The sequence below is a fragment of the Raphanus sativus genome, chromosome 7 (genome assembly GCF_000801105.2).
Source record: "Raphanus sativus cultivar WK10039 chromosome 7, ASM80110v3, whole genome shotgun sequence".
Classification (NCBI taxonomy): Eukaryota; Viridiplantae; Streptophyta; class Magnoliopsida; order Brassicales; family Brassicaceae; genus Raphanus; species Raphanus sativus.
The window spans coordinates 23,726,731-23,733,676 of NC_079517.1; the positions used below are offsets into that span (position 1 = coordinate 23,726,731).

General features: G+C 42.0%; 1 non-coding gene across 1 annotated transcript; it reads left to right on the forward strand.

Moving 5' to 3' along the window:
• The first annotated feature begins 270 nt into the window (after positions 1–270).
• On the forward strand, positions 271–375 carry LOC130498186 (small nucleolar RNA R71). The gene has a single exon (XR_008937107.1). It is a non-coding gene; the product is annotated as a small nucleolar RNA R71 (small nucleolar RNA).
• The last annotated feature ends 6,571 nt before the right edge of the window (positions 376–6,946 follow it).

Here is a 6,946-nt window from a genome sequence, read left to right on the forward strand (position 1 = left end):
TCCTTCTTCAGCTGAGCAGACTAGCTTCCCTAGAAATGCATGTAAAGCATCTATCTTAGCTCTGACTTCACTCATCTGGTCCTCCCTGATGGCTGCAACAGATTTCTTCTTATCAGAGTCAGTTTCTTGGTGCTGCTTCTGTTGCTAGGTTCTCAATAAGTCTCACAGCCTCTCCTGGTGTTGAAGTTCCCCTCGCTAGCAGTATCAAGAGCCATCTGATACCTCAAGGCGATACTTCTGTAGAAAGTGCTTAGCAGCTTCACTTCATTGAATCCATGGTGTGGACAGTCTCGCTGGAAAAACTTAAATCTGATCCACGCGTCTAAAAGTCTCACCAGGCTTTTGCGCGAAAGTGGCGATTTTGCTCCTAAGTCTTCAGCACGTGCCTCGTGTGATAACCCAGCGTAGGGTATTTGTGACATGAGAGAGTAGTACTGAGGTTTGAGCTCGAAGTTCGGCTTCTGAATCTGTAGAAGTCGAATAGCTGATATGTTGGTGTAGTACTCATCAGGACGATTGTAGTCTGCCAATGATCGTGTTTGAGCTTCTTCGGTAGCCTCAGCTTCTGGTTCAGGGATTATGTTTCCCTGTGCATTTAGCTTCTGACCTGTTGCATTACGCAGATGACCATCCTGGTCATACAGGTTTCCATTTTCGCCCTGCGTGAGAATAACAATCGCAACCATGCCTCGCGGATTAGTATCGATCGATGTACGGTGGGTAGTGTCGAACGATGTGGAACGGCGAAGAGTATCGGTGACGGTAGTGTCTGAGTATCGTCGACGGTTGAACGTGAGTATCAGTCGACAGTATTGCGGTTCTGTTGATCGATGTGGAGCGTAGGTCTTTGCGGATTGAACGTTTCAAGGTGTGAGGATCTTCGAGAATAGTAGTTGATTCCCCTTATTGCTTCCGGTACTGCTGGGCATGTACCTGAAAATACAAGAACAATTTTAATCAGAAAGGGATTAAAGAAAAAGAAAAACCTAAAATTGATAAAATTAAATCTAATGGCGATCATAGCTCCCCGGCAATGGCGCCAAAATTTGATATGCTCTCAAATCACCCTATAGAGCCTTACTCTCTCAAATAAGAGGTTCAGCTGTAGTAGTTAGGGATCGAACCACGAGGAGCTAGAGAACCAATTAAATCTAATCAATTAATCAATCCTAGGTGAAGTTGGTTTTTATGATGAATGTAAATGACAATCCTAAAATGAGCAAGGTAGTTGCTCTAACTAACAATATGATCGTTGTTTAAATGATAATGAAGAGGGTTAGACATAGGACTATTATTCAGGAATGGAGATTATAATATCTATAAATGCCTAATAAGTTGCTTGCATGATATTAAAGAACTCAGCCGCTTAACACTCAGTGATGTCTCACTGGTAAATAACTAGATCTCTGATCTCAACTGTCATCTTTTGACCAGAAAAAGAGTCGATCGATATCCTTTAGAGATATCGAGTGATACACCTTTTGCAGCGCCGATCGATTGTCCAGTTGGGATATCGATCGACGGCTTCTAGAAATGCCTAGGCGCGAGCTGATAATGAGCACTAGGTCTCAAGGAGGGCGGTTAGCTCTTCTCCAAGGAGACAACTAGTTCAAACAGATAATTCAAGATATAAGGATCCTAGTGATCTATTCTCTAGTTAGCTACTCTAGAACAAGCATAGGTTACAATCCATTTGATGAATATCACAACTAGCAAATATAGTTTGGGGCTAATCCCACAAACCTATTTAAACCCTAGATCTAACAAGTAGACTACTCAGACATAGCTAAGCAATTTATAACACAAGATAGGTAAAATAATTGCATTAGATAGAGAATAGAAAACAAATGGAGTTCAATCACAAATCTCTCAATGTCTCTCCAATATCTCAAAACATATAAAACTCTAGCTTTCTCTCACACCTCTCTGCTTGCTTTTCTCTCTGGTTGCAAAGCTTGCTTTCTTTCTTGCTTTTCAAAGCTTGCCATCAAAACACTTAAGCAGGATATTTAAGCATTTCCATTTGGTTAAAAACTCGTCAGGGGCAATCTCGTAATTTGGTGAAGTCTTGGTGAAGTAGTCGGCTAAACCATTTCGTCCTCGATATCGATCGACAACACTAGCTGTGTATCGATCGATTAATCTTCTAGTACCGGATCTTCTCAGCTACATCGATCGACAATTCTGGATGAGTATCGATCGATTCTTCTCTAAATGTTGACTTCCGACTTGTTATAAATGTTCAACTCGGTGTATTATCTCTTGTACTCCAAAAATGCTCCAAAAACATCACTTATCACGAAACATTCCTGAACCTGAAAAACATACCTAACAGGCTAGAAAACACATTAGTTATATAATAAAATACTATATACCATGGTAGTAATGATAATGGGTGAAACCAGGTATCAACCCCCATCACTTATCAACCATGAAGTCTATTCCCCAAACATCAAACACTCCACTTCAAGGATTGAGGCATCTCATACTCTTAGTGATGTTTCCTCTCCTTGGCAAGAGTCACACTTGAGATGAAATCTTGTGTGGTCCTTGAACATATGTGGCCACCAAAATCCAGCTTGTAGAACCTTACTTTTGGGAGGGGTAGGCCTCCATATGAAGATCCATGGCATTGTTTTAGGATCCATCAACTTCTTCTTCAACCACTGCCATTCTATAGAGATGATCCTTGCAAAGGATGTAGAGAAATGGCTCATCCCAGTAGTACCTCTCCAATTCCTTGTAGTTTTTCTTCTTGGCATAACCTTCAAGCTCTAATGGTTTCCTTTCCAGTGACAAGGTAATTCACACAAAATCTGAATACCAAGGCTCCTTCTCTTTAGATGCCTTGACCTCTTCAATCTTCTTGCCTGTCTCACAAACTGCAACCACTGCCCTAATATCCATGATTTGCTCTTCACGAAGTCTTTCATCGATAGGGATATCACCTTCAATCCTCAGCCTAGACAAGTTATCAGCCACTCCATTCTCAATTTCGGGCTTGTCTCTGATCTCTAAGTCAAAATCCTGAAGCAAAAGAATCCACCTCAATAGTCTTGGCTTGGCATCCTTCTTGGCCGAGAGGTGTCTCAAAGCAGCATGATCAGTGTAGACAATGACCTTTGACCCCACAAGTAACTTCTGACTTCTCAAAGGGCAAAAACAATGGCCAGCATCTCCTTCTCAGTTGTGGCATACCTCATCTGAGCATCATTCAATGTCTGGCTAGCATAGTAGATCACATGAGTCTTGCCATCCTTCTTCTGCCCCAAAACAGCTCCAGCAGCAAAATCACTAGCATCAAACATGATCTCAAATGGGAGATTCCAATCAGGTGGCTGGACAATAAGAGCATTAACCAGGTCACCTTTCAGCTTCTTAAAAGCTTCAAGACATTCTGAATCAAAGCTGAAAGTGCCTCTTTGCATAGCAGCTTGGTCATTGGCCTAGCAACCATTGAGAAGTCCTTGACAAACCTTCATAGTATCTAGCATGGCCAAGGAAACTTCTGATGTCCTCACTGTGTTGGTGGGGAGACTAACCATCACTTCAATCTTAGCCTGTCCACCTGAGTGCCTTTTTCTGAAATCTTGTGCCCAAGTACAAATCCTTTCTTTGACCCATAAAAAGACACTTCTCCCAATTCAGCACAAGGTTGGTGTCTTCACATCTCTGTAGGACCCTGCACAATTTGGACAAACAAGCAGAAAAAGAAGATCCGTAGACAGAGAAATCATCCATGAACACCTCCACTATATCCTCAATGAAATATTAGAAAGATAGACATCATGCACCTTTGAAAGGTTGCTGGAGCATTACATAACCCAAATGGCATCCTTCGATATGCAAAGGTGCCATAGGGGCATGTGAATGTTGTCTTCTCTTGATCATCGGGATGTATGGATGAAGGAAGAATCTGAATACCCATCAAGAAAGCAATAGAAAAGGGTGGTTTGCAAGTCTCTCAACCATCTGATCAATAAATGGCAATGGAAAATGATCCTTTCTAGATGCAGAGTTGAGCTTTCTATAATCAATACACATCCTATGGCCAGTTATGGTTCTAGTTGGTATCAATTCATCCTTGTCATTTTTACCACAGTGATACCACCCTTCTTTGGAACCACATGCATAGGCGATACCCATTTAGAATCTGAAATAGGGTAAATAATACCAGCATCCAAGAGTTTAAGAATCTCTTTCTTTCAACATCCAGGTTAGGATTTAACCTTCTTTGATGCTCTATAGAAGTCATTGATTCATCCTCAAGATGTATCCTATTCATGCACAAAGAGGGTGATATCATGCACAAAGAGGGTGATATCCTTCTCAGGTGACCTATCGCGCTTTGGAGGGGTGTCTCTGGGACCTCTTTCTGATAAGGTGGTGGCTTTAAGGTCCACTCCCTTTATTTCTCCGGCTGCGAATTTAGCTGCCAGTTGTCGTTGGAGGTCCCAACATTCCTCAGTTGAGTGCCCATTCCCATCGTGATAAGAGCAGTTTTTGTTCTCATCATATCCTTTTGACCAGGGGTTTTGTTTGCTGCGGCGATAGGTTTTTCTTCCTTATCTTCCTCGATTGCATAGGAATGTTCTCCCTGGGTCTGATTGTTTCGAGAGTTCCCCTTTTATGAGGTTCTTTGCTTCTGAGGCTTCACCTTTCGGGTGATTCTGGGGTTTCTTGTGGAGCTTATCCAGTGCAGTTGTTTCCTCTTCCAAGGTGACGTATCTAGACGCTTTATGAAGAGCATCGTCGATAGTTGGGGGAGGATTGAGCGTTAGCTCCGACCAAAGTTCTGATTTATACCAGAGACCTCTTCTGAGAGCCTCGATGGCGACCTGGTAAAACGGATTTTTCAATGTAGGCTCGTAGTGAGTCTCCCACTCCCTGTCTGATATTCCAGAGGTCAGCCTCGGATGCTTGCTTTAGGATATGAGTCGAGTATTGCTTCATGAAAGCGTTGCTTAACTGGTCGAAGCTATCTATCGAATTTGGTTCGAGACCAGAGAACCATTCGAGGGCTGTTCCGACTAAATTTTTGGCGAATGTCATGCAGTAACCTGCTTCGCATTCTTCTTTTGTAAAGTGAGCTTTCACGATAGCTAACCGGAAGGCTCTCAGGTAAGCCTTTGGGTCTGAGGTCCCGTCGTATTCGGGGATCCTAATTTTTCGGGTGTCTCTTATGTAAGAGTTGGCAATTCTGTCAGTGAATGAAGTTCCACAGGTCTCTTCGATCAAGCTCTCGATTTCGGGAGCTGAGCTCGTTGCCTTGTGGACTTGAGCACCCAGCTTTTGGAGAGCTTCGTGAGTCCGCTCCATATATCTACGAATAGCCTCAGGTCCCTGATGATAGGAGTTTTTAGTCTCCTAAGACAAATGTTGTAGGATAGTGATGAATGTCGAACCAATTCTGAGGGATCTAAAGCACCAAGAATGCAAGTACTTTCTTAATCTAAGTGCGATCAATAGCATGAGTTTATGAATTCTAACAATCCTAACAATGAAACAAAACAGTAAATGAGATGACTTTTAAACTATTTCTAAAGGAGAACTCATGGGTATAGGAACTTGACCTCGGGTGATCAGGATTTGAACTAAGGATGAACAATAAACGATCAAACAAACAACCTTAAGCCTAGACACAATTCTAAGCAAGCTCTATGTCTAGATGAATGCTCATTTGCTAACATATCTCAAACATCAAATGTCTTGGTTGAATAACATGCAAGCAATAATTACTAACAAGTCTATTAGCTATTTTAGCATCTTTAACAACAAATGTCTTTGGCAAAGTACACTAAAAGCCTAGGAGAGCTGACTCAGGCATTCCATCAAACACATGTCGGGTGAGAAATGCCTAGAGATCACCCTTTGAGTGGCCTACTCAAATGATGCATTAAGATCACTCTACTAGCAAGGAACAAGTATGATCTATACCTTAAACATCCTAGAACTAACCTAATCACCCTTAATCACCCTAACCCATGAATCCAAAAGGTGATTACTCACTAATCTCCATGATTCTTCTTAAATCCATGATGGATTTCAGATTAATCATGTAGAGAAATAGATGAGAGATCACAAGAACAATAACAAATCAAGCCAAAAAGAAATGTTTTTCTTGAGAGAGTTTGTGTTCTTCAATAGATCAAAGATAATCTGCCAAAAGGTGGCTACAACATACTTAAACATTAGGTTTTTCAGAGTAAAAACGTGCATAAGAAATTGCAAAAAGGTCCTTGAAAAATCATAAAATTGGGTAGCATAAAGGGGTGGAGCGACCAGGGAGACCCGCTCCAGGAGGTCGCTGTGGTCTGGACAGGAAAGACGAGCGACCGGTGAGACTCGCTGCGCCGGGGTCGCTCCAGGCTGGCGGTGGCACAGCGACTAGGCAGGGTCGCTGTGGGAGGTCGCTCTGGTTCGTATGCCACTAGTAAATTGGTCATAACTTCTTTATCACATCTCCAAATGACTTGAAACCACTTCCATTAGAAAGCTAACTCAATTTCATATTTCACCCCTCCTTTGTTTTGATCACATTGCTCCCAAACATCTCAAATCACTCCATGGCGCACTCCAATACCTGATAAGGACGTATGTATGCAAAATGCAACCTAAACATGCCTAAATCCTAGTCTATATGATGCAAATGCTTATGAATGAATGGTTAAAACAATGCAAATATGCAAGACATCAACTCCCCCAACTAGTCCTTTACTTGTCCTCAAGTGAACTTTCTGGGACTCATAGGGGAAGAGGTTTGAAAGTGGAAGCTCATAGCCAAGAGAAACACAAAAGCACTCGCTTCAACATAAGAATTCACTACTAGCACACTCTCTCTTATTACCTCTAGCTTCTCTAGGCCTGTCTCAACTCAACATTATGCATTCACACATTCAGTTCAGCCAACTCTCACATTCATTAAGCAATACAACAAGTGAGCTCT